The 27,542-nt window shown below is 45.3% G+C and overlaps 2 protein-coding genes across 9 annotated transcripts in view; one reads left to right on the plus strand and one right to left on the minus strand.

Annotated features, from left to right (window-relative positions):
* LOC106745457 (E3 ubiquitin-protein ligase MYCBP2) overlaps positions 1 to 27,542 on the minus strand; it is a 232,053-nt gene that overhangs the window by 175,849 nt on the left and 28,662 nt on the right. The gene's annotated exons all lie outside the window — the stretch shown is intronic.
* The window catches only part of LOC106745459, a 17,761-nt gene continuing 17,530 nt past the window's right edge, over positions 27,312 to 27,542 (plus strand). Inside the window, exon 1 of one of the 2 annotated variants that reach the window (XM_014621073.1) lies at positions 27,312 to 27,371. The gene's annotated coding sequence lies outside the window, so the exon portion shown is untranslated. Of the gene's footprint in view, positions 27,507 to 27,542 lie in introns of both variants that reach the window. The other variant, XM_014621072.1, reaches the window with a different exon arrangement.

The raw sequence follows: 27,542 nt of genomic DNA on the forward strand, positions 1-27,542 counted from the left end.
GTGACAAACGGATGGAGGAAAAAGCGACACTTACGGCGAACGACGGTGATACAGAATCGGTATTTGCCGTTATTCCTGCACTGGTCAATGCGGATTCGGACGATGGCGAGCTGTCGTTACGAGAGACACATGAGAGTGCGTGCAATATAATTTCCGTGTATACAATCTCTGCTTTCGACGTTACGGGATAAAAATGGTACGTACGATTCGTTTTATCGGTTAAACTCCCGCCTGGCCCTTAACCGGCAAGAGAGATTGCCGCGTGTCCCATCATTTCGCGTATAGTTTGTACTCTGAACTGTCACGGACAAACAGCCGATACATCGATACCCGTCGAACGGAAACGCCGTTGTTCGCCGAACGGCGAAGTGGGACACGAATAAACGGAGATAGGGAGATGAAGAAAGAAAGAGAGAGAGAGAGAGGGAGGAAAAGCGAGCAAAGGGGGAGAGAGACAAGAGCAGGTTTGTCCCCGTGTAATTACAATATACACTGTCAAGGTCTTTGTGAGAACGTCGGAAACTGCGACAAGTCAACCGCCCACCAAGCATCATCGCTATCGACCTGACACGATGGCTCCGTGGTTTCACAGCGGCTGCTGTCGGAGAGAGACCTTAACCCCGTAACGACGAGTTAATCTCCTCGAGATGGCTCGCCGATATCGGCGTGTATCCTCGGGAGGGACGATCTCCGAAGCCCTAATTTCCCGAGCGATCCACCGTGGAAACACCAATAATAACGCGACGGCGCGCATCCGTTGTTGCTTCCCGCGCGGGGAAGAATAAGGAAGCGACGTCGATACGCCGCGATCAGAGAAGTTTCCAATTACTTAAAGTTCCGAGTGAGTCGTATTAGCGCAGCGGCGGAGGCCAATCCATTTCGCGAGCGATTCGCCGGGCACCACTTCGGCGAGGTTTCGACGCGAGGAGCGCATTAAGCCGAGAGAGAGAGAGAGAGAGAGAGAATAATGCCGGAGAGAATTGAATTTTTGGACCCCGAATAGTTTGCAAAGTGCCGCCCTTCGGGACGCTTTATTTCCGCGCAACGAATATCCTATATCGTTCGATTGGAAACGCGAATGGAAACGACGATGTAACTAACGAGCTGTAATAAATGTAAAATGTAATACGTTTTTAATAATATTTAACTACGATAACTGACATTACGAGAGTAAGTGTAATAGATCGCTATCTACAGCTATAGCAGAAGTAATGGAGCCAATTTGTGACTCGTCTTTTTAACAGGAATTTTCTTTTATAAAGAGATGCACGAGTAGTTCTTAAATGTTAATTGAAAATATACAGTGCAGAAAATATACAGTTAGAAAGATAGTTCTGTGTCTCTCTCTCTCTCTCTCTCTCTCTCTCTGCTATAATTAAAAAAATTGATACCGCGTCTCGTACACGGAAAAAAGAAGTTCCCGCAGCAGAATAGGGATCGGGCGAGAACTCGGTGACAAGAAATGAAAATTCGATAAGAAACGATATTTCAGCTATTGTAACTACGAACATTCGTGTAAACATTCAACTACATTAAAACTTGGTTGAAACGACTGAAAATAATTGACTGAGCAAAAACATCGTGCATTGAAAAAAAGTGCTTAATAATTTATTTACGGGGGATATGAGATTTATTTCGCAGAAATAAAAGATTCATTTCCACATAATACAGTTTATCACCGTGAAACAAATCCTATATCTCACAGATAAATCTTTACGTATTTTTTTCTCAGTCAACAGGAATCTTTCTGTTCCTGCAGCCGAACTTTTCTTCGGTCTCCAGGCAGCGGAAAATTCAGTTACACCAACGGGATTGTTTTCATCGTGCAGTTATTCATTACAAAAGTCAACGATCGATTTCATCAACAACGGTTAATCTTAAACTAGGGTTTAACCTTCACGACCACTTTTGATATTATTTCCGGGCGACGGGATTGGTGAAATTTGCCTGATTAAATTTTGAAAACCAACGGATGCCGGTGAATTCGTTCGTAAGCGAAATATATTTCGAATACAAAATCGGCGTGTCGGTAGCCGGGGGGAGGGAGGGGAGTAGTTTAGCGAACGGCAGCGATCCGATAGCGATAAAATCGGTTTGCCGCAATAGGTTCCCGCTTTCGAGTCGGCTGACGGGGGTGTAGCGTCAGGAGCCACCACAGCAGCCCCCTCCCTCCTCCTCGTCGTTGTACAAGCGTCAGAGATATTACTTGGGCGCGAGCGTGAACGGGGGAACAAGAGAGGAAGGAGGGTGATCTATTATGAGCCTCGCGTGTAATCAGGCGAGCTTCAGGCGTGAACATAAACACGAACACGTACGCGAGCGCGGATAGGAGGTGATCAGCGATTAATCTCGCGCCCTTAAGGAATATCCGGGAGGCTACTCGCAGCGTCGAATAAAGTAGATGAGCCCGGAGGGGGGTTTTCGTTGTACCGCTGCAAAACAAACTTCACGATGACTTACACTCGCCCACGAGCGGCTCACGAGCGTTGGAAATAAATCTCGCGCAATAACTGTCAACTTGAAATCCACCTTTCCGGCCGTTACGCTTAATAGATGATACGCGGGGGTCGCGGGGTGCGTCATGAAGAGCGTTATTCTCCTTCTCTCTTCCTCCCTCACACTCAAACCGCACTTATTTCTCCTCCCCCTCTCTCCCTCTCGCTTTCACTCTCTCCTCCCCGGCACGACGTGGGGAAATGCCGTTTTGTACCCACACACGGGCAAAAGCCCGATGCACACGGTACAGAGGTACTCGCGGCGTTTGATCTCGCGTTACTTTCTCGATCCTTGCGAGCACCGAGTTTCTTTTATGCAAAAGGCTCAAAGAGAATGGTGTGTTCCGCGTGCGCGTAGTATACCGCTACGACGAGTGACTGGAATAATGCACGGCGAGGAGGGACAGAAACAGAGAAAGAAAGAGAGAGAGAGAGAGAGAGGGGGGGAGAGGAAGAAAGCTGAGCGAGAAGCGCGACGACGGAGCGAGGAACGGGTAGACCTTCGTGTGTTCGTAAGGGGGAGGAAGAGAGAGATCGAGGCGAAGCTTGGAGAAAGAAAGGAGACTTCCTCCTCGTGGGACGTTAGTCGGTGCGTTCGCCGCCGGCACGGACACGCTACTTCGTCGCGCGAGCATCTTTGAGCAGCGCGCCGTGCATCAGCCGGCGGGACGAAACTCCGCAATTCCGTCCATTCGGAGGCATTCGGGCGCGAGGTTTGTTCCGCATGCACTTTGCATCCGCGGTGCATAATTCGTACTGTCCGAGGAGCCCCGGCGAGACGGGCGGTCCGCTTCCTCCCGATCGATAGATCTCATCGATCGCCGGTGGCTCACATGGCGCGCCTCTTTCAACGGTACAGTGCGTATGCGCGCAGCACGCAAATTATGCACACAGACGTGTGTTTGTGGCAAACGCGAGGAGCATAGATGCGCGTGCGAGTTTCCATTCGATCGAGAAGCGTTGAACTCGTGACTGAAAGGACGGTGATCTTTCATGAATGATCGCAGCGCGCGATCTCGAAGAGCGCGAAAAGTGGCGTCAGAATTGGAAAATAACCGGGGCTGAGAGGCAACGTGTTACTTGCCGACGCTGCTACAAGCTGCCCTTTCCTGGCTTTTATTTCGTTAGTGATAACACAGCGACGGTGTAACGCAATTGTATTCTTTCAGCGGAGTAATTCCGGTATTCGCGCCGCGGAAGTCGGGGAAAATGGAAAGAGCGGGGATAATTTACTCGCGACTACTCTGTTATACGCCTTTACGTTAGCATTGCGACTTCGGGGGTTTTTTATTGTTAACATTAGCGAAACCCTCGTGAATCGAGAATCGACTTCTCGATGCAGCAAGTGGCGCAATCGTATATCACGGCCCGCTTAAAATGATTACCCCGGGGAATGCGAAGAGCTTAACGATTACTTTGCGATATGCAAGTACAGAGGGATATTAAAGGACGGGATATAGCAAAATGCAAGCGTATAACAAGATGTAAAACTTTCCCACGCAACGCTGGAAATAACGAGTGATTGTTGCCTATGGAAGGCGGATTGTAATACGGGGTAATGATGCGATGTAAATTGAGAATTGCGCACGCAGGTACAGTGAATATTTCTTACCTTCGTACGCAAGTCCCTTCGTTCCCGCGTCGCGAGCAAAATGAAAACACTTTCCCGTCGATGACGACGAGGATAACACGAATAATGGTTACCCTACACCTCTCGCAGAGAATGAGTAGCATAATTACCGCGGAAATTAAAGAGACGTAACGAGAAGTTGGATCATATCCTCGGAAACGGGAAATACTTGCCAACCGCGGGCACGTCGCGGAGAACGAGAGCCGAACGAGAACGAGTTCCAAAAGCAAATGTTATCGCACAGACGAGCTTCTCTCATCGTCGGGAACATATCTTGCAATAAAAGGCGGCAGGATTCTCAGTCGGGGTCGCCGATAAATCCTTTCTCTCGCACGCGAGTAATAGACGTACGAGGGCACATTGTTGTCGGATGGTAATATTTATCGGCGTGATCGGCGACCATAAGTCTCGCGGGGAACGATTACAAGGATTTTTCACGTGGCGGCGGCGTTCAGCGATACGGATTCTATCAAAGATATAACGGAGAAGGCCGTTATTCTCCGAAAAATGGACACAGTGTGCACAGTGCGCGCGCGTGCGCGCGATGTCCTTTTATCGGAGAGAGATCTATTCGACGTAATAAAACTGATTCATATCGTGAATACGTACAAAAAGTCCCCGGGGCTATCGATACCACTCGCAGTTTGAATATTATTCTATCACGTCGAGTGTGATAGACAAATCAGCTCTGTCGCGCGTACGAGGTGTAAAAAATGTTAAATCCGTCGACGCTGAGAGCAGCTCGAATTGCGTTTCATTCGGACATATTCCGCGCGCGCGCGCGACGTGACTCTTGCTCGATGCGATTCTGCATTCTCCGAGTATTTGTCAATTTTGTGCTTTTCTCACACAACCTGAAGTGGAGGCGTTTTAATAAATATTTATGCAAGGCGTTTCGTGACGTACAAGTCGGAGGATGCCTTCCCGGGATTAGTTTGACTCTTCGACGACGAGTAATTAACAGATTATATAATAATATATAATATATAAATATTTCGTACGACTTGGTATAATATCTTTTTCATGTACAATATTTCATAGATATTTTCTAAATTTCACTGCAAGATATGTATCAAGGTAAGACCATAGCAGCTTTAATACCGATGCCGCACCTTTTGTTTGCGTTTCGCTATCGTAATTAATGTAATCGCCGCATGTGACATCCTTTATCACGCGAGCAAGAAATTATTATTATCGTTATAGAAAAATATCAAAAATATCGGCACATTTCCGTGAGAAAATGCAATTTCGCGCGGCTTGTTTTAATTTAAGCTTTATCAGTTTAAATCTACTCCGTCCGTGAACTGAATTTCATTTAAATCTCCTCCGTTTAAATCACCTTCCCTTCCATCTACTTTATATCGCATCGTACTATGTAGTTATTACTATCGAAAAACGTCATTTTAAATAATCTAAAATACGTATGAATTTTAAATAATTCTTACGTTCTTTCCCCTTTGACCAACTTAAATCGATCTTCCTATCTTCGATAATAAATTCCTTCGGATTACGCAATAGGTCATCAAATATTTTCGACATATATAAATTCCCAAATAACGCTATAAAAATGTCTCGAATTTTCACAATTATCTTTCGAGAGAACGTTCGGAATATCTGAATTTCTTACGACATGCGGTACACCGACATTAACGAAAAGATCAAACGTTAAAACGTAATTCCAGCAAGCAAGCCTTATGCATCCAGCTGTACGCGCGTCGTATTGGCTGAGGTAAAAAAGCCCGTAAACCGAAACAGCCCCGTTTACGCGAAGTCCGCGCGTTCAAAAACGTTATCTCAAACCCGGGATCGGCACTGCGGAGCAGAAACGGAGACCATTTTGCTTCACCTCGCGATAGGCAAATGATACCCCAGTGCCGAAATTATTGCTATCCATCTTAACATATATTCAACGGCTCCGGATACCCCTGTACTTGCACTTCGATAAAGTATAGGGCGCGAAAGTGGCCGACCTTAATTGTAAAACGGAAGTCTCGTTATCGATCGGTACCAACGGCGTAACGAACGGTCGACGAACCCCTTGGACGATCGAATTCTCGCATCGTTTCTAATTCCAACGTTTCTTCCCCGCCTTCGATTTTCGGCCCGGCGGTTTCTACCTTGAATTATTATCGCAGTGATCCGACCAAGATAGATGAAACCGAGATAGAATGGGAGGTACCGAAATGAAAACGCCGAGAACAGATGGCCGATGGCCGAGAACAGTTTCGCCGCTCGATAAAACGCACGTTAATCGCGGTTTGAGAGATTTTCGCGAAAAAAAAAGAAATCCCTGCCAATACCGTATCTTTAAAATCATTCAATCATTCCTGTGTTGGTACGAAGCAACCCGCCGCCCGTCAGATCATACTTTACACTACAGACTACGCATCAGTGGGAAGTCACTTGAAATATGCAATTACCAATATCGAAGTAGATTAAAAAAAATTGAGTTATCGCAAAAAAGGTAGATATCTCTTTCGCGCAAATATATAACAAAAATGAACGAATAACATCCGTTTTTACGGCAATCGAAACTCTTTTATTTTAAAATATCGTTTCATTTCACGCGCAGTCCGCAAAAAATTCCAGTTCGTCAAAGTGGCCCGCAGAACTGGCCCAAAAGGGGTAAAGTCTAAGTGGCGGAATCTGTAGTGTCTGAAAGGAGCCAGCCACTTGTGACGATACGTCGCTTACGTGCGTATCGTGCGCATAATTTTCGAATTTTCCCGGCGGCTATTATGTGAAAGGGTAGTTACGCTCACGGAGCTTCGCTTCAAACGCTCAACGCTTCCGCGATCTTTCATTTAACACCGCGGAATGCCGGCCCGACTCTATCAATTGCGCGAGCTCGTTAGTTGGGACCTCTTCGAAACTACAGCACTGGCAAAGCGCGTCGGTGTCGGGACGTCGGTGGCGCCTACGGCGCCCGTAATTTTCTCGCAACGGCGAAGGAATCGCCGGAGTTTCCTCGACAAGTCGCCGGGCAGGGGGAGGGAAAGTCGCGCTATTAGTAACTCAATTATAACGGCCGGCTCGCGCGGAACTCGGCGTGCGCAAACTTCCGCCGTACATCGGGACCGGCGGATATTTCCCCGGCCGAAAGTGACCCGTCGAACTCGTCGCAGCGTCGGGATAAATAACACGACGCCGTCCACGCGCCGTCGGGAATATTTCAGCCTCGTAAAAATCCGGAGTAACGCCGACACGTGCGCGAACAATTGATTCATAACGAGCGCCGAAACGGGCGCGCGAGATCGCCACGGCGGTCAGTCGCGCGGTTTATCGCTCGGCTGACCGTATTAATAAATTCCGTTTTACGGGCCGAACAGACGACGTCTATAATTCTTCGTCGTTCGCCGTGTCTTTCGCGGAAAATAAATAACGAGCCGGCGCGCGGCTCTTCGACGCGCGAATAATCGGGAGCGAGGAATAATAACGAACCGCGACGGAGACTCGCGCGGGGGACGCGTTAGCGAGCAGGAAGAAAGGAAAATATAAATATCCCTCCGTCGCATCCTTGCGCCGATCGTCCATGCACACACACACGGCGGACGTTTTCACTTCTCAATTTATTTAGCGGCATCTCCGCGATCGATTCTCGCTCGGCGCGGCGTGATTAAATTTTTATCGAAATCCGAGAGTCCCGTGTCACTATAAATTCGACGATCGCCCACCAAAATCGCATGTCGCGCGCCGTGTGTATTCCGCGTGCGAACAGTATCTCGCTCAAATTGCTTGTAAAAGATAGATAGAGAGAGAGTGAGGGGGGGGGGGGGAGATACGGGGGAGATCTCGCCGCCGAACTCGATTCGCGGACAGCTTTAAAGCCGATTAAATCGCCACTTCCGTAATACGTGCTCTTCAATATTTAATTACGGAGACCCTCGAAGTGTACACCGGCGATATTGCTCGCGAATAAGCCATTATGGCGCTCAATAAATTTCCAACCGACAAATTTCGCGGTTCGGGAAACCACCCGATAACCTGCCGCTCCGGGGAAGGAAATTGAATTTGGCTGCGAAAGAAGAAAGGACGAGGGAAATAAGGAATTATCGGCGCATGTAAATTATTGGAACTCTGTCAACACGTGGATTAATCCACGTGTGCACCCATACTACACGTAGTCTTGCGAAGCAGATGTTTATAATCTCAAAAATACCGCACACGGTATACACACACCTACACACGTCCGGATTATTCTTAACTGGATAACCTCATGTCAGGATATGAATCCGAGGATATGAATATTGGACAGAGAACGAGAAAACGCACAGCCAAAGGTTATCCAGGTTTTGTTTTTTGTAGTTCTCGCAAGGTAAAGAAAATATTCGAAATAACGATCGTCCGCTGGAACGCCCGCTATGGAACGCTACAACACACATCGATGGTGGGCGATTTGCAACGGAGAACACGCGATGGATCTCGGATCACTCGAGGGATGCCTCCGGAATTTTGCAGAACCGCGATATTCGATATTAAGATATGCCGCAGCGGTGTCACGGTGGTAGGTGGATGGATACTCCGAGGATTGTCCACGATCTGTCGTAAGTCGATAAAATCAAGTCCCAATGACCTGTGTTCAGGTAACTTTTTTCGATTGCCTTTAAACTCTACGTTCATTTCCTGAGTGTTTCGACACGGATCTGTGTCGTCACCCTGTATATAATTACGACTCTCGTGAAAATCATAACGCATATATTTATTTAATATCACGTTGTCGAAAGAGCTTTGTCGAAATTTACATGACGATTCTTTGAGCTCGATGGGCCAAAGGATGAAAGTTCGGCGACCAAAAAATTCCAGCGGCCGAGAGCCGCAGGAGAGAGATAGATAGATAGAGAGAGAGAGAGAGAGAGAGAGAGAGAGAGAGAGAGAGAGAGGGGGGGGGAAGAGAGATTGGAGATTTCAGAGGATATAAAACTTTCAGGGCGTTACAATGCGCGCATTCGAAGATGCAAATATACCCAATAGAAGTTCAAGGACTTTAAGCCTCGAGTAGTCGAAAATTCCAGAATTCTCGCACATAATTCTCTCTCCGTACACAGAAGCCACGGCGGTGTATAAAAAGTGATGAAACTTTCCGCTGAACGACGTGAGTAAGTGTATAAAATGTCCCCGACAACGAGATCGCTCGCGTGAACCCGCTGAACTGAGCGCGGCGCCGAAAATCACAAGTGTGCTATGCGACGAAGCGTCACCTACATTCGCGCATGCAACATCCTCAACCCTTGTAACCGCCGACGACATCACCGGTGCCGTTATCGTATCGACGTCGTCTATTATAAGCGTTCCCGCGAGCGAAATCGGCCGAGACTCTCGGCTGACTGCGGAGCAAGCCGAGGCCTCGCAAAAAACAGAATACGCAAAAAAAGCGACGACGCATGGCGAGGGGGAATCGAACGAGAGGGATCGTTAACGCCGGTCCGAAAGACGCGTGAGAGATCACGGACGAGTTCTTTTTCACAGGGCCTTATCCAACCGCTCTCGAATAATCGTCGAACGAACAAACCGCAAGTTTCGCCCGGAAATATGTATTTTTATTCGCCGCGAATTCGTAGGCAATTGTAGTCACTAATGTTCTCAATTCGGGTTACTCCAAGTATCTCGGATATTACCCGGTTGCCCAAGTTTCCCAGGTATTACCTTTCCAGATACCCGTGTTTTTGCAAATTACCTGGATATTCAGGTACATACATACTAGAATATTAGAATATGTAATTAGGACATAGAATATTCAGATGTTTATTTTGATTATTATTTGTTCTTGTTTATTCTTTAAGTCGTTCTATGTATAATAAAAGTATTAAAACCAAGTCGACGAAAAATGGAGAGAAAATATTAAATTTTCATGTTAAAACATATAATATATTAAAACATATATGTAATATATATAAGGTAAAAATGCCCGGATCTACTGGGCACTTCTGTTGCTTGAATTTTTACATATGAATCTTCAAATTTTCAACGTAGAATATATATACATACACAAATATTGAATATATACAAATATTTTATGTTTAAAGATCAAACATTCATATTTAAAGACTAAAACAACAGGAATGTCCACAGTTAGATACGCGTGCAGGCATTGGTACTTTTACCTTACATGACAAAATAAAATATGAAATATCTGGCGGATTACTTATTTATTAACCCGAACATGACGATCTTTACACGCGGATTGACGAGGAAAATACAATTATAATAGAGACAAATATAAATGCATTCAACGAAAATTTCACGATTCCAAATACTCGAATGACACCCGCGAATTAAGGGTGCACGACTGAGAGCGACACGAGTCCATTCTGATTCATTTGAAACTTCGACGATAAACAGCCGATAAAATAAGTATTATACACTTTAACTACTGGGAAGAGTATTGCCGGAGTACAAAACTCGCGCTGTAACCCCGAAACAAGGTCGAATCGGGTACGTATTAACCGGGACTCACTTCATCGTTTTCAAGTGCCGAATTCAACCCCGAAGCGTTTCCCGCATATTAAGTTACACTGTGTATGTGTGTGTGTGTATCTACGGTATGTATTGCGCGCACGCTAAACGAACTCGGCTGTCGCACGTAGTCTCTCTTTTCCGACGACATCGTAGGTGAAAACTCGATAAAATCGCAGCGCGAACGATTCCGAGCGGCGCATACGAATGGAACGTAGTGGAAGGTATCCAACGCCTTCGTCGATTACCAGGGAGAAGAGCGTGAACGAGAGCGCATTTTACAGAAATCGCTGATCTGGCCGTGCATCATAATAGAAGCGACCGGCGCGCCTTGGACGTTGATGCATCGCTTTAATACCATTTTATTACTATAAGACACCTGCGAATGGAATCGAAATAATCCTTTGTCTTTTCGATTTGCTATTTTACCATTGACGTTCATTCGTTTGAACGCGACGGTCACAACGAAATCACAACGGGAGATCGCACGTGAAATACGACGTGTAAATGAGATAATACATTACGAATCAATATCGGAATGAAACGCTTCACGAGGAGGGATGGGGCGGGGAAATCACGCATCGATAAACGAGGACAATCGCTACGATTGACAATAACATCTTGCGAATTCGGTTAACCGGCTGGATATATTTTCCACGGAGAAACGATCTATCCGCGCGCGTCTTCGTGCTTTCAAAAGAACCGTATTATTTACGGTTCCTAGGCATTTTTCAACAGCGAGCAAACAACACCGCTGGCCGGCCGGTTCCCCCCCGCCCTCCCTCGGTTGTCGCAACCGGCTCAAAATTTCCATACGTGAAACGAGAGACAAATTCATCTCCCATTGTTCCCGTTTGCGAAAACGCATCGAGCGCCGTAACCCCGGAAATGCCGCTTTACTCGCACCTGCCCCGGTAATTCATTTCTTCGTGTTCTCGCGCGCCTCGGTTAAATTTCCACGAGCGAGCCAGCCAGCGGGTGTGCTAAAAAATATAAAGGGGCGCGCATGCGAATCGTCGTCACGGTGCGTGAGAGGAGAGAAAAACGTCCGCCGTGTGTCAGCGAAGCACGCCTTCTACCCGCGCATCGATAATCCGCGCATCGAGAGCTTCAGCTTTGCCGACAGCCAGCGCACTGACTTTTTTCCAACCCCTTTTTTCTCTCTCTCTCTCTCTCTTCCCTCCCTATCATCCTCATTTTTATATATATATATATCTCGGGATTCACGTGTACGAGGCGCATCCGACCGACCGACCGACCTGTGCAGCTCGCGGCTCTTTGCCATTCGTTAGCCGCTGGATAACAAACTTTAATTAGACCAGACTCATTGACGACATAGCGACGAGCACGCAACTGACGGCAACCACCCGACGCGATTCCGACGATGGCGACCACCCTCGTGCGATGCAAACGCGTTACTTTTCTGTTCCATTTGTTTGCTCCCGTATTTCGTATATAATCAGGGATGCTCTTCGTGCAAGCTAAGCAGACTGCTGCCGGAACGCTGCCAGACACAACTTTGTTCGAACGCGTTTTCCTTCTTCATATGTAATTTCATGTTCCATCACGTCCACGCTCCCTTCTTCCGAAATTTCCTACTTTCGTCATGCGGAATCGTTTTTGTTTCCTAAATTTTCCCTGAACCTCGTTAGTCGATCTCTCGATGTAAATCACCGTGCGAGCGGCTGTCAGCCACGCTGGGGGCGATCTCCGCTTGCGTTTCCATATGCTTTTCATTTATCACGAGGAATTCATTAGAATTAGTTGGAAGAAATATATCTACAGTTGGAGGCGAAAAGATTGCAACACCTTCTTTTCCAATAATTTTCGCGATTCATGCGTATCCAATGAAAGGATTTCTTTTCAAGGGGGTCGTAAAGCTTAGTGTCGTATTTCTAGTGGCGCATCAAAGGAGCCACTCATAAGTTTAGCATTTCAAGTAAAATTACGTTCCTATTTATTTAACTACCTAAATAATACATGTTAATTTTAGACGAGGTTGAAATAGACATTGATACACACAATATTATAAATACGAAAATATTGTTTTTCATTTTTCCCATTAATGTAATTTTTATGCATTAGTTGATCTAATAAAGATACCAAATAATAGAAAAAGGTATATCAATATGTGCATATGTATATGTATTTCGAGTATTACTGTAAGTTGTGGATTTGACGTCGATGTATTTTCAAAACAAAATGGTCAATAATCCTGAAACTTGCGTGTAACGTCTGCACGTTAGTCTTTAACATTATAGTAGTTTTCATCAAAATTTTATTGGTTTACGAGATACTAAAACTAGAAATAAAAAATAGTACACTAATCCTCAGGAACACGTACGAAAAGTGACAGCCTTAGTTACGCGGTACCTAGTAAAAAGCAGTGCAATTTTCATCGAATCCTTATTAAACTCACTTCGCTCAACCCCCTTAATAATTCTCAGAAGATACACTTTTCCATCGGATATGCCGGAGCTGCGTTCCGGAGTTCATCGAAGTAAAAGTGTTGCGACCTCTTTTATCGCCATCGGCTGTGCATCCAGTTTCTGGATTTATTCGTTCTACCGGCGAGTTCATTCGTCTTGCCTCGTGATAGTCGCTCGCATCGCCGACGATTTCCCGCTGCGGACCGACGGGCCGCCATCATCTCGGCCGCGTTCGCCGGTTACCAAAGATCGAACCGCCGCCGCGTCGCAGGGTGGGTGTACATACTGGAAGGCGGGTAAACGCATCTATGGATGTACAGCGAGCTTCAAAGGCTCGCATCCACACGTCGGCCTTTCAATAGCCGACACTCCGGCCGTATCCGGTTTTTTAAAAGCTCACCCTGGGCCCACCACCCGCACCTACCGCAACGACACAACTTGCCACCGCTCCAACCCGGGCGGGTTCCATCCCTCAAAACCCTCCCTGCGGTAGCACCCCGTCTCCACTCCGCGCTCTTCCAAGCTGCGGTTTATTTTTTACTCCGCGAAACCGACCGAAATGCATGCACGGTATATCGCCCCGCTTTCACACAAGGCCCGACGACAGCACGCCGCATCGTGGAACATCAAACGACTTGCAAGGATTAAAAGAAAGAACGAGCGAGCGAGAGCGGGAGGGAGAGTGTATGAGAGCGACACCCGATGGAGAAACCGAGATTATAATCATCATTAAAAGCGGAGTAAACCAACGACGGGAGGGGGAAAGAGAGAGAGAGAGAGGGGGGGAGAGCGAGCAAAAGCCGAAGCGCGATCGAATATCCGGAAAGAGAGATGCGTTGATAATGCGGGAGATGACGGAAAAGTCGAGTCGGAAAGTCGGTTGTCCCCGTCCTTCTCGTCCTTCGCGCTTACAGGAACGGCTGAGAAGACGTTTGCAAATTACGCAGAGTCTGAAGCGACTTAGGGACTTTCAGAGTTTTAATTACTCCGTGCGAGAAACGTGCGCTCTCTCTCTCTCTCTCTCTCTCTCCTCTCTCTTTCTCTCTTATTACTCGTCATGGTTTGCGTTTCGCGCTACGTGCCGAGGTGTCATTTCAATTTTACGAAAGACTTCCAGCTTCAACGCAAAAGAGTGTCCCACGATATTGCGCGTTCTCCCGACCTGATTAGATCTATCTCTTATTATTATTATTTTAATTAACCGACATTCGCCGCCGAGTTGGCATTTTATGGCGAAATGACAAGCAGAGTTTCCTTTGAGAGAGAGAGAGATATTCCGTTTCCTGCCTTTCTTCCGCGTAGGATGGCGGATTTTACGCCCGCGGCTTTTTAAGGGAAAATCGTTAGGCGCATTTACAAGCACGCGTGGTCACTTAAGATTTGCTCGCCGCTTGCAATCCGCTAGATGCCGACGAGCGTGTTGATAAGAACGAGCAATGTGAATCTGAACAGTAGGCGAAGTCGAAAATACGAACGCATGCAAATGAATTGTGATTTACAGTACGTTATTCCGAATAATAATCGGAATGGGCTGTTGCTCTTGTTAATTCAACACGCAACGCGCTCTATAAATATTCAAAGTCTACGAAAGAAGGATCGTCACTCGAAAGTGAATAACGCAAGAAGAAAGGAAGAAAACGTAATCCCTCCGTGCAAGTATCCTGTGCGATTCATAAATGTTACAACGAATAACTATTCTTCGAACGAATCGTCGGGAAACTTATTTAAAACGACTGACATGTTGCGATATTACCAAAAAGACTCATCACACGATATATAGAGAGATAGAAATATTGCTTATTCCAATAAACGTCCGTCAATGTCTGTTCAATCTTTCGACATACTCGCATTAGTCACTTTTTTCGTGCTTTTCGCCGCTTGAAATATTACTATATGAATGACGAACTTATACCGCTACATTTCCAAAACTAAATAACCAATGCGGAACATCCATATCGATATCGAATGTATTGTACTGATCTTTTATTAAAATATTGATAGTGTAGTCTGGAGGTCTCTTAAAATTGAAAATAGGACACCGTCAGTGTGGTATCAGGAGGCACATGTGTTAAAAGGATTTTGGAACAAATTTACCAACTTTCGATGTCGGTCGACCTTTCGCCCTAATCGAGCGCGTCGGACAATATCTCCACCGATACGTTGAAATCTAAGTTACAGCGAGCTCCCAAGAAATTCCGACAAGCGCCTTTAATCGAGAGAGTCTCATCGCGCTAATGACACCCATGCGTCATTAGCGAACGCGACCACCGCCACTACCTCGACGCGGTTCCCACGATCCGTGATTTCTTATCGGGACGCGTAAGTCACGATAGGGAACGACGATCGGGCGACAGTGACAGATGCCGAGCAGACCGGCAAAAAGGGAGCGCCGTAGATGCATTAATGCAAAAAGGAAGGAGCGCGGCCGTCTACGAGCCGCCGGGGTTTCCGGAACGACGTGAACAATTTCAGCCAGGCGAGCCAGGAGGAGAGGGGGGGGGNGGGGAAGGCAGCAGTCTGAATTTCGGGCAGTTGCGATTATTTTCCCGCGAGTACACCGCCGACTTACGAGTGAGTACGGAGTCACGAGAGGGGGGGAGGGGGAGGGGAAGAAAGAGGGCGAACACAAATTTATGCGTGGCACCGCGTGGCAAGCGCCGCGACGAAAGGGAAACAGTCCTTTTTTTCTTCGCGAAACCCGTTGTAAAGTTGACTTTAGAGAAGGGCTGAGGAGGAAGAAAGAGAAATATGCCAGGCGTGCGTATGTATCGGAGCCGAGAGAGCGGTTGCACGCACCGGTGGTCTCCGTGGATAAATATTTATACGTGCACTCACGTGTCGACGTCATACGCACCGTGTATGCGTATACACGTGCGCGTGTGTATCTCTTTCGTCGGCACGTGGAGAAAAAAGAAAAAAAGGAAAAGGGGGATTCCCCGCGCGCGAGAAACGCGGCGCGTTTTGTACCGTTGTGCTTCGACACGTTCGCGCGATAGGATATCGTTCCTTTCCTCCGGAACGGATAAAAACCCTCCCCGGCCGCCGAGCGCGAATAATCAGGCGAATATGTTAAATACGATCGCGAGAGCGAACTCCCCATCACTTACACATTTCGCGCTCGGCGACGCACCATGGAAAATCAAGCATAACTCTCCGAGTTATTCCAAGTTACGAAGAGCCGCTAATTCACGAGAGAAACGAGGGAACTTTCTTGATTTTCGTCCGGCGGAGTTCGCCGGGTGAATACGTAACGTCGCGGGAACGTATAAATGATCGCGCGGATACGCATACGGTGCGCCGGTTGTGTTTGCGCACAAAAATAGCACAAACCGCAGGTTTCCCTGTAAGGAGCTGTGCACGGAGCCGGCGAGCGAACGCGCGAGCGGAAATGACGGCGAGTTTATCCTTGATATTCAATGAATGCTATTGTGGGCACAACTCCGCTATTCCCCCGGCAAATTAATAATGCATGAGCGACTTGAAAAATTATTCTCGGTTTTCAATAGCACAAGTATACCGTGCGCTATTAAAAAAGAAAGGATCGCTCAAGACGCAACCCGAATCGAATTAAACGAACTCGGATCTCTCCCCATCGATTGCACGCGAAAAATTCACTTCCCCGAATTTTTCAGCAAAATTCTCCGGCTTTTTTTTTTTAATCTATCCTTTGGCTAACATTTCTAGTTCCGGTTGCCGGTCTGAATCGATTTTTACTCAATTTAACTCGACTGCAGTTTACGCAACGAAATTTATTTAACTCGGAAACTTTTTCTGCCACACTATTTTTATTCGCCTTTCGATCGGTAAGAAATTAATCGGACTAATCGAAAATTATAGAGAAAACACGGTGTAACGCAGTACGGAATAATTTTTTTACTTATATCTCATCGGAGCTTGACAAGATCTGATACTCGTAAACACGTAATAACATCACCCCTCCTTGAGTGTGTAACCGATGGGAGATACATTACGCATTCCTACATTATTCGACATGAGTTTACGACTCAGTTCGTACACAACGCCGTTCTTACGTGCCGCCCTTTCGATTACTCTCCGGGTCGCGAGCACGGTGTCGAAAAAAAAAAATGATAGAAAATATCAGCTCGGCGCGCGCTAAGATATAGTTGATATAGTAGTAGAGGTGGCGCGAAGAAGAAGAACAGCACACGGAGGGGATCGACGGAGGGGTGGAGCAACGGGCGAATTTATCGTTAATATTTTCCGTGCGCACGAGCGCGCGGAATCTCGAGAACTCGCACGGTCGGGAACGCTTCGATATTTTTTTCCCCCGCCGAAGAGAGCGAGTCGCGCCCGGTACGAAGAGCTTCGCCGGGAAATACGGACGGACAAGAGGCTGAAATTTACGCCGATGCACGTGACACACGCGAACAAAGGCGCCAATGACGATAAAGTCTGGCCTCGTCTTCGAGGTCGGCCCTCTCCGAGCGTGCTGCTCGTCGCGCGGACACCGTCGTCGTCAGTCATTTCGAACCCGGTCAACGCGTCACGACGCGTTCCGAGGTGCGAGAGATTCGTAAGCAGTGTCGGCAACGTTCGCTCGATGTGGCATCACATCATTCGAATGTAACGATAACCACTGATTCCAGTGCTCGGACCTCGGATGAAACGAATCGTTTTATGTTACAGAAATCTTTTAATTGGCATCTCTCCCGCGCACCCAGCACGTAGTGCAGTGGTGTCAATTCCGGCAAAGCCGAACACCTGATATTTAGTTGCATATTCTTGTCATCAATTTCTCCCGTTTATCTTTCATGCATAAAAGCGCATCTCGGTGCGTAGAAGTGTTAAAATAAGACAAGAAGCGGATATTTGGATACTTTTTACGCGGCAAAATATATGTCAGAATTAAATATAAAATTTATTCCCCTGGCAGAGGGAGTACTCATTTGTTCGTTCATTTTTATTTTAACAGTTTTATACGCGGATTAACCGAGGAGTATGCATTTATATAATGAAAAATAGATGTGATTCCATTTAAAAAATTTCCCGATTCCGTGTTACCCGGGTAGTACCGCGAGTTCAGATACTCGAACATACGCACACACATACATCACCCGGGTACAGAAACACCCGGTTTACACTGACAGCGCTAATATGAAGCTTATAGACGGCGAAATTGCGCGCGTATTCCGATGGGGCGTACGAGAACGAAAATATCGCGACGTCCGTAACAAAGTCTCGTGGCTGTGCACGGGTGCAACGAAACTCTCTCGTCTCTCTCTCTCTCTCTTCCATCCCCTCTTCCTCGTCTCCCCGGAAAACACTAGGAAGAGTGGAGTCAGATACAATGTTGCTCTCTCTCCGGGGCATCGAGCACCGGAGAAACTCGGCAAACAATTATAACTTCCTGTGGGAAACACCGATATATATATATATCAGCCGCGCTGCCGGCGCACGTCGTTCCGAAATGCCACATTTATGGTCCCGTTGGTGTTATCGAGCTCCGAAATTCTGGTTTCGGAATTTCTAGTTCCGCCGGTTCTCTGCGGTCGGCCACCCACGGCAACGATTACCTTTCTTAGCCGCGCTGCGCGGATTCGATTCATCCCTCGGCACGTACGCCCAACGTTGGTAGATTCCCTCCCCCTTCCTCCGGCACTGCTGCCGCCGTCGTGGCAGCAACGAATTCGTTCCTCTCTCTCTCTCTCTTTTTCTTTTTCTTTCGTTGCTGACGCGTATGGAAATATCGCTTCCCTAACCTTTCGCACTACAGGTCGTGTTTCTTCTTTCGCGTCAGCCAACTCTCGCGGCTATTCTCGAACGGATTCACCACCGATACCGTAAATAATTAATGTTTCTGTGCTCCTTCCTCGGTGACCAAACTAAAATAACAACGTCGAGCGATTGGCCGGGTGGAGTGTTTTGACGTTTAACTATTAGGTTGGTGCATATGAAATGTCGGATTCTTAAGTGATTGTATAAAACTGTATATCTTTCTTCAAAAGCTGTTTATTCAATCAAAGTATGCTCCATTCGCTTCAATACACTTCTCCCAACGAGATTTTAAAGCGTAGATGCCTGTCTTAAAAAAATTTTGGTCTTTAGAATTAATAAACTCTGATATCGAGTTTTTTAGACTGTCTTCATTTTCATGGTGTTTGCCTCTTAAAAACAGCTCTAAATGCTTGAAAAAATGAAAATCGGTCGGCGAGAGATCCGGTGAATATGGTGGATGCTGCAAAACTTCATATTCCAGTTCGTTCAGTTTCGCAATTGTTTTGTGCGATGTGTGCGGCCGAGCGTTGTCATGGAGCAGTAGCGGGCCATGCCGATTCACAAGCGATGGGAGTACAATTTGGTGTCTCAATATCGTTGTATGGTCAACTTTCATCCTGATAGCAAGTTCCCTCGTGGATACGGCTGGATCCGCTTCCACTAGAGCCTTCAGGTCATCATTATTCACAGACGTTTTGGGTCTTCCGCGCGGCTCATTTTGCAGTGAAAAATCGCCAGTCCGAAATTTTTCGAACCAACGCTGCACTTTCCGATTGTTAACCGTATTCTCCCCAAACGCTTGGTTTATGTTGCGTGCAGCTTTTGCAGCACTATTACCAAGTTTGTACTCATATAAGAAAATGACGCGAATGTCGGCAGAATTCATATCGGTAATAAACTCAAAAGAAATAAAAAAGGGAAGACCTTCGAGAAAACCTATTTTGTTGAAATGAGTCTCTGGCAATGGACAATACGAGTATGAATGAGGTTATGCCAAATACAAAAGTATAACGAAAACAGGGAGGAAAACGTCCGCATGTAAAGAGAATGCGACATTTCATACGCACCAACCTAATAAATAGAAGTTTAGCCGCGAGTCCACCGTCGTGTTTTTATATGCGCGACGGATATTATATTATCGATCGACATCGGCGATAATGAGAAGAGTTCCATTGGTGAATCACCGATTAATATAAGTTGACGGAATGACCGTTTTCTACTCTCGAACAATGCGTCCGTCGGCTCTAGAAATGTATTCGATCGTAATTCAATGCCATAGTTTATTCAGGTGATTATTCCAACTGCGGCGAACTGTATTTTCGAATCGCGCGACCCCGACGATGAAAACGCATAAGAATCGATCTAAATGCAATTAGAAGAAGGAATAATTATTCCAGCACGATCGATTCATCCCCCGCTTCTTTTATTTATCGTCATTCAATGAGATTGAAACGCCCGACGCGATTTATTCCTACTTTCTCTATTTTCCAAATATTAAGGCCAGCCCTATCCGATTAAGGAATTATTCGTGGACCACGAAGAGACTCTCGTATATTTGCTTTTTCGCTCGTTAATTTATCATCCAGATAAAACTGCGCCCGGCCCTGCGGTCTCCAGTGAGTTCTTGTCTCTATATTCGACGTACGTACGTACACGTGTAGCGGCGTAGCGTTCACGCGTAACCCCTTTCGTTGGGCCACAAAGTTTTCCCATTTGGCGAGGTACACTTTTGTTTTCACCGCGCGGTAAAACAAATTTCCAGGTGCATTCCGGAGCACTGAGCGAGCGTTCTCACGCGCGAGCTCCATTTGACGGAGGTGCATTTCGCTGCATTTCCTCTCCATCTCAACCTCTCTCTCTCTCTCTCTCGCGAGATGCACTCGTGAAAAACCATCTCTTCGTCGAATTCATGACAATGGTATATGCTAGGCTCGTCCTTCTATTCTTTCTTTTTTCTTTTTCCAAAGAAAGCTCGCACGGAATGCATATATGTTTGAACCACTTCAGAAGAAGTCGTTAGTATGAACGTCGGAAACGTAGAATTATATCGGCCAGACGAGAACGTGCCTCCAGAAACATAAATATATACACTGCAGATCAAGACGAATGGATTTTTAACGATTCCGCGGCACAAAAGACATAAGTCGCATAGTATTACTATCGCAATAACAGGCGGAACAATAATCGATTTTCACGAACGCGATGGAGAAAGCGCTACACTTGAAATGGCTTCTTCATAAATACCACCTTCAAAAACTACAAAAAAAAGCTCATTGAAGTATTCATTACATTCGAAGCTTTGATTGCAAGAGAATCCCGGCTAATTCAGAAAGGAATTATCTTCTGTACAATGAACAAAAAAGCACCATTAATACGTTTCGCTTTGATAATTAGAGAAACGAGTAGTAATAATAGTCGTAGAAATGCAGGCTTGATGAACTCTCTCCCCCTCCTCTTCGCCTTTCTCTCTCTCTCTCTCTATCTCTCTCCCTCTCCCTTCTTTTTTCTCTTTCTCCTTCTCTAATATATTAAACCAATTCGTACACCGATAATTGGTCAACTGTTTGTTTCAAACAATTGAACGAGAAATCAGCGATGCGATCGTGTAATGGTAATAACGTTATAGGAGACAACAGACTCGTACATCGCACAACAAATAATCGAGAATACCTATCGGTGAATAATGTTAATTCAGTATATCTAATACCTGATCTCTCTTTCCTTTCCCCCTTCTCTCATCCTCCATCTCACTCCCCCTATCTCTCTCTTCCCCTCTTCAACCGTGCGTGCATTTTCGATCCCGGCCGATCGCTGACGAAATCACGCTACTTTTTCAACGTCATATCGGAATTGGAAAATCTATCGAGAGTGGCCACGGCCGCGATTAATCTTGCGGCAGTCAGATCACGAGCTTCTCGATATTTTGCTCGCGCGATATGACGTTTGGCTGCACCGGGGACCGATGTCGGTAGTAAACGAGCGGGACAGCATTGCGACAAATCGATCATCGGAATACGCTTCTTATCGGTGAGCGAGCAGTCCCATGTCTCCCCCGCGAGGTAGAAGGTGAAGAGTTGAGCCACACCGTTGATCCCTCGCGTGAGATTTTCGGCCGAGGTTTCGAGACGGCGACACGACATTAAGGGAGGATTGTCGGACGGGCCAAAAATAACTGTTATCGCTTCTCGATTTTTTACAGAAAGTAACGGGTGAAGTGAAAAAAAACATGTCCTACGTTAAAATTATCGTATTTCTATTCTGCAAAATTTCTTAGTGTCACACCGTTCATAAATGTAGCTGCGACAGAGAGAATTGCAGGTGCGACAGAAAAAAGATTAGAAGATTAATATTTATAGATATATAACGGGCAAAACGGATAATCAATGATGAAAAGTTCGCGACATTTTTACCTCGATAAATTTTAGAATACGTCTGGTATCTAATGGGAAAATTTATCTTCTGCGGATCAATATCAATCAATAAGAAACAAATTCTCCCATTAGATACGAACGAAGTTGAGAAACTCATTGAAAAAATAAGTGTTGCAACCTTCCCACCACTGACATATTCCTCCGTTGTTAATATCAAAAGTTTACGAGAACGTACGTGTAGGTTGTCATGTCAGCATGATTTATTAATAGATACTTGCTTAGTGATTAATGTTGAAACCTCATCGCGCTATTTACAACTAACGAAAAAGAGAACCAATGGTAGTGGCTGTTCTAAACGACCGTTTAGCGCAAAATCATTATAGTGGTACGTGTGGAAGAAACGAATAGGTTAAAGTTAACAACCTACCATCCTCCTTTATGTTGACATTTCATTGCTTTGCCGTGTATTCACGCTTGCACGGGTCATATGCGTCTGCTTAAGGTGGTATAAAATAGTATTTGTAATATTGTGTATTTATATTTACCTCAGCTTTCAAACAAACATTTAGGTAACGAAATAAATGTATAGGGACATAGTTTTGCTTGATATATACTTTTATAAGTGGCTCCCTTGCTGAAAATACGGCACTAAGCGCTACCAGCCTTAAGTTGACGCTCAGGAAAGATAAGAGCATACATATTGCATGCATGCATGCTTGGGACGTGCTGGACGATTTTGGCTGGTAAACAGTGGAACGTTTGGGAGACGCGATTCCAACGCAAAGGGTTAACAGATGACACGGCCTCGCATATGGTGACGAATCGGGTACGAGGGTGTTAAGACCACGTGCACATTAGCGAGCGATAAGCGACGATTCGTCTGACTGTGAATGGCGACGTGAGTGAGCGCGGCCGCCAAATGAGTCCCGAACGCGCGTAATTCAATAAAACCGCATACATCCGCGACGGACAGCTGAATGGTGGCATTACGGTGAAACACGGCGCATATTGGCGGGGTCGATTTTCCACGCTGCAGAAACACGGTCGCGCTTCACACGGGAGCCGCGAATAAACAACGGGGACGACTTTTCCCGCGATCGGCGTCAAATTCAGAAACTTGCACAAATCATCGCCGTTATCGATGCGTTGAATTACGCGCGACACCATCGAGCGTTTCGACAGTCGCTTTTATTTCCGACACCGCTCATCGAATCATTCCACACGTACGAGAAATGATTTCGATCCGTGAGTAAGTGAATGAGAGAATTCACTTTTAACCGTTCGGTAAATCGCTGATATGCGCGGAGCTTAATTCCAAAATGGATATACATGATTTTCACACTCATAAATGGATACACAGAGCGATTGAATGCTCCAATTGTCCTGTATCAGAAAAATTCGATACAATATAAATGGTTATCACACGTTTTGGTAATGACGGCTGTTTGTGAAACGCGCGATTCCGATAAAAAATTTTCAAGCACTTTTGTTGGACACTCGAAAACCTCGGTGTGGAACATAATATCAAGTAGTCAGAAATTACGGGATTTATGATATGATTTTAAAATATCGTTACGTACGTAGCGATAGAAAAATACCAGCGCATCCAAAGCTGTCAATTTCAGCGCGATGAAACAAGCGGCGAATTAACAATTTCGTACACAGAGAAAAAGGTTTCATTATATTTAATATTTCTATTTGACTCAGATTTGTTTCATAGAAACAACATATACTTATAAGAAATATTATTTGTTTGAAAACTCTATTATTTAACAGAATGAACGTTATTTGAAATAGTATCTTTTGACCAAATAAAAAATTATTTGACTACAATAAATATGTAAAATGAAACAAATAATTTCTTTGTGAAAAAATTATCTTTCGTTTCAAATAAATTTTTTATTTAAAATAAAGACACATATTCGTTGAAAAGTCTAACAATCGTGCTTGTTAATCGAAACATTAGTTTCTTTGGAGCATGCTAATGAAATTTGTTTGGATGCAATAAAATTTATTAAATTTGAAGGAATTTTTTCCTCAGTGTAGGGTAATGCACAACCCCAGTATCCATTTCAGAGTTAGCGGTGTGCTACGCAGAAAATTTTATGTCAAAAACGGACCATTGAAATTTTTGTATTGTTTTAACATGCAAAGAAATATATTAAAAAATACACAAATATATGTCAAACTAATATATTTACTTTGTTAACATATTATTTTCCAACATATTCACCTTTCAACATGTTCACGTGCACCATCGCTCATCGGCAAGAAAGTAAAGCCGAAAATTGAAATATATGAGCGCGATAATAAATGCGCTCATTATGAGATATTGTTACGTCACATAGGGGAACTTTCATGTGTGAAACTGATAATGCGCTGTCAAGGCTGCGGCATGAGAACGATCGTGAAAAAATCGTCGTTCGCTGTTATCGTGTTACGAAATGTTACCGATAGTTGGCCAGTTATAGTCGTTAGCAATTACTAACGAGAAAGAATGGCACACAGGCCGTGTCCGTCTGCACTTTTTTCTTTATGAAAACCTCGCCGAGGATCTCCGAATCAATGCCAGAATGGAAATACGATGTCCCGAAAATCTATGGCTGTCAAAATATCCGTGATATACGTTGAAGGCCGTCGTACGGATTTTAGAGCATCGCAATGTCACTCGTGACATCTTGTCAGAAAAGCAAATGGCGAAATCAATTTTTAGACGCAAGGAACTGAGGCGGGAGGATGAAAGGGGGAGAGAGAAAGAGTCTCGCAACGTTCGTTACTATTCCCGTTGCCGAAGTAAACTCGCCGTCCGTGTTGCACCGTCTGATTTCCACAGAAAGAACGAGATAGAATTCCTTTCTTGCGGAATAATAATTCAAACAGGCGAAATCTTTAAGCGAGCTAACAATAGATGCGATGAGAATTTCAGAATCAGTAATAGCGTTATTGAAAATTTACTCGATAATCACGTTTGTTCACATCGAATCGTGCGAATTCCTGAACGTTATTAAAGATTCACGAGATGCAAAAAGGAAATAGACATCAAAACGCGAAGTCGTAATACGCGTTTATCAAAAGCGATTTATCATTCACCGTCGACCTCGCTAACTCCAAGCGATTATTAACTCCTCAAGGTCTACTTCCGACTACATTTAAATATCTCATCTTAACGATCTGTTACAAGTAATCAACACAAATGGGAAGAGCGAACTGTCAATTCGCCAGAGGACTCGAGCATTTTTTTTCTCGAAATGCGAGCGTACTATCAAGAAGAGGATTTCGATTGGTGGTAATTTCGGGTACCCGATTATCTGGAGTACTCGTAGATATCCGAGTTTTCTAAGTATTTCCCAGGTAATCAGATATTTCTCAAATTACTCGGGGTTTCTCAAGCATCCGAGTATCAATTAGTTTATTCTCATTATTTCTTACATATATATTAAGGTAAACAATAAAAATCAGAAACTTTATGAATCATTTAGTTTTTATATTTGAGTATGTCAAAAAATGAAACATGAAATCTCGCAAAATACTTACTTTTTGTTGACTTTAATATTTTTGTATATAAGCAGAGTGATACAAAAAAAAAGTAGATTAAAAAAATATTTCTTATTTCTAAGTTCTCGGGTAGTACTCGTAAATTTGGAGGATATCCGTAGAAAATACTTGGTTTATACCAACAGCATTAATTTCGAACGGAAAACACCTATATGTCAGCTCTCGCAAAGTGCAAAAGTATTTATCCGTAATGGCGAGTCTTAGTTCGCAATGCATTAAAATGTCGCGCCACGCTGCTCTTCTCTCGTACAGGTCGATAATAAAAGTAAATTCTTCGCCATTAAGAAAGAAAGATGCGATCGTGGCAGCTAAAGCGCCAAGACTTAACGGCCTTATCGCTCGCGCTTTATCGGTCGTGACTGATAAGGAGTTTGCAAGCGTAAGACGGCGAAAGAGTCGAACAGGGTCGTAACAGGAGATACCTGCGAGATAAGAAGGAAGATAAATGCAAATAAAATAGCGGTGCGTTCGTGATTTCTTTTTTTCTTCATCCATTAATTGATCCATTATCTCGACGACATGTCGACGGAACGATAAGTATCGACCGGCTCAAATATTCGCAGGAGATAAATGGCGAGCATAGAAATGTTAAACTTCGTTTCACCACAAGAACCCTACGGTTCATTTTATATATTACGTTGATATTGCATATTTAATATAAATATATTACTCTGAAAATGTCGTGTATTATTGGCCCGACCGAATGTCGAAATATCAAATGTACTTGATAAACGTGGACTGTACGATATTACCGGGCCAATGGCAGGATTTTTGCGAGCCGGCTGGAAAAGAAACGCCGATAATAACTCGGGACGCAGAGAGGTTAATAATTCATTGATAAGCAGAACTCGAAGTTACGCAATCTTTTACGACCAGCCGCCCCACTCAGGCGCCCGCTAACACGGCTGAGTGCCGGGAATTCAACCTTTACGCTAATCATCAATAATTCTTGACCGTTTATGGGGTCACGTAGAAAAACGTAAGCGGTAAGATTCGAACAATAATCAAATGCTGAGATAAGCGAAAAGTGATAAAGATGTTAGACCAAGGCCTTAATACCCGCCCGAGCGGAACAGATCGCAAGAAACGGCGTACAACTTCCGAGCTTTGTTAATAAAGCGCATTCGTTGCAGTATAATACGTATAGGACGAAAAAAGGGAATAACCGAAGGAGAGGGAGACGATGAAGAGAGGGAGAATGTCAAAGCGCGACACGCGCTTAAGAATAATCGAATAATCGGCAGAGAGATCTCACGGATAACGGCACGAAATTAGCGCGAGCGACGTCCGAAAAATCAGAGGCATTGATTAAAAGAGCTGGTCGAGAGATGATGGGAGAATCGGGATTTTCTCTCTCTCTCTCTTTCTCTCGAGATAGCCGGAAGAGAGATGAGACCGGGAGAGAGAACCGAGAGATGCGTCGCAACGCGACGCGAAGGACGCACTGAGAGCCGTTCGAGGGAGGGAAGCTCGTCCGCTCGGTGGGGATGTGTTTTACTCCGGTGGGAGGCAGCGGGTGGCGAGTGAACGAGCGAGCGTAGGAGAAGGGAAAGAGAGCGACAGAGAAAGAGAGAGAGGGTACTCGTGTCGCGCGATAACCGTCGCCGAGGTGCAAACCAGCCGCGAATTCGAAAGGCGGCCAGTCGCTGTTTGCGCGTCGGCGGTGACGCGTCGCGGGTTCGCTCCTCGGCACGGGATCGAGGTAAAGTCTCGCGAGTCCTGCGCGAGGATACGCGAGTACATACGCGGAGCGATTCGGCGGTCGCGCGAGTGTCTCTCCTCGTTCGGCCGGCCGTTGACTAACGAGTGTTCTTGAGTGTCTCGATGAGAGAGCGTGGTAATGTTGCCGCGAGTGAAGGAGCCCCCCCCCCCT

The sequence above is a fragment of the Dinoponera quadriceps genome, unplaced genomic scaffold, assembly GCF_001313825.1.
Source record: "Dinoponera quadriceps isolate SergipeBrazil2010 unplaced genomic scaffold, ASM131382v1 scaffold1280, whole genome shotgun sequence".
NCBI classification, from domain to species: domain Eukaryota; kingdom Metazoa; phylum Arthropoda; class Insecta; order Hymenoptera; family Formicidae; genus Dinoponera; species Dinoponera quadriceps.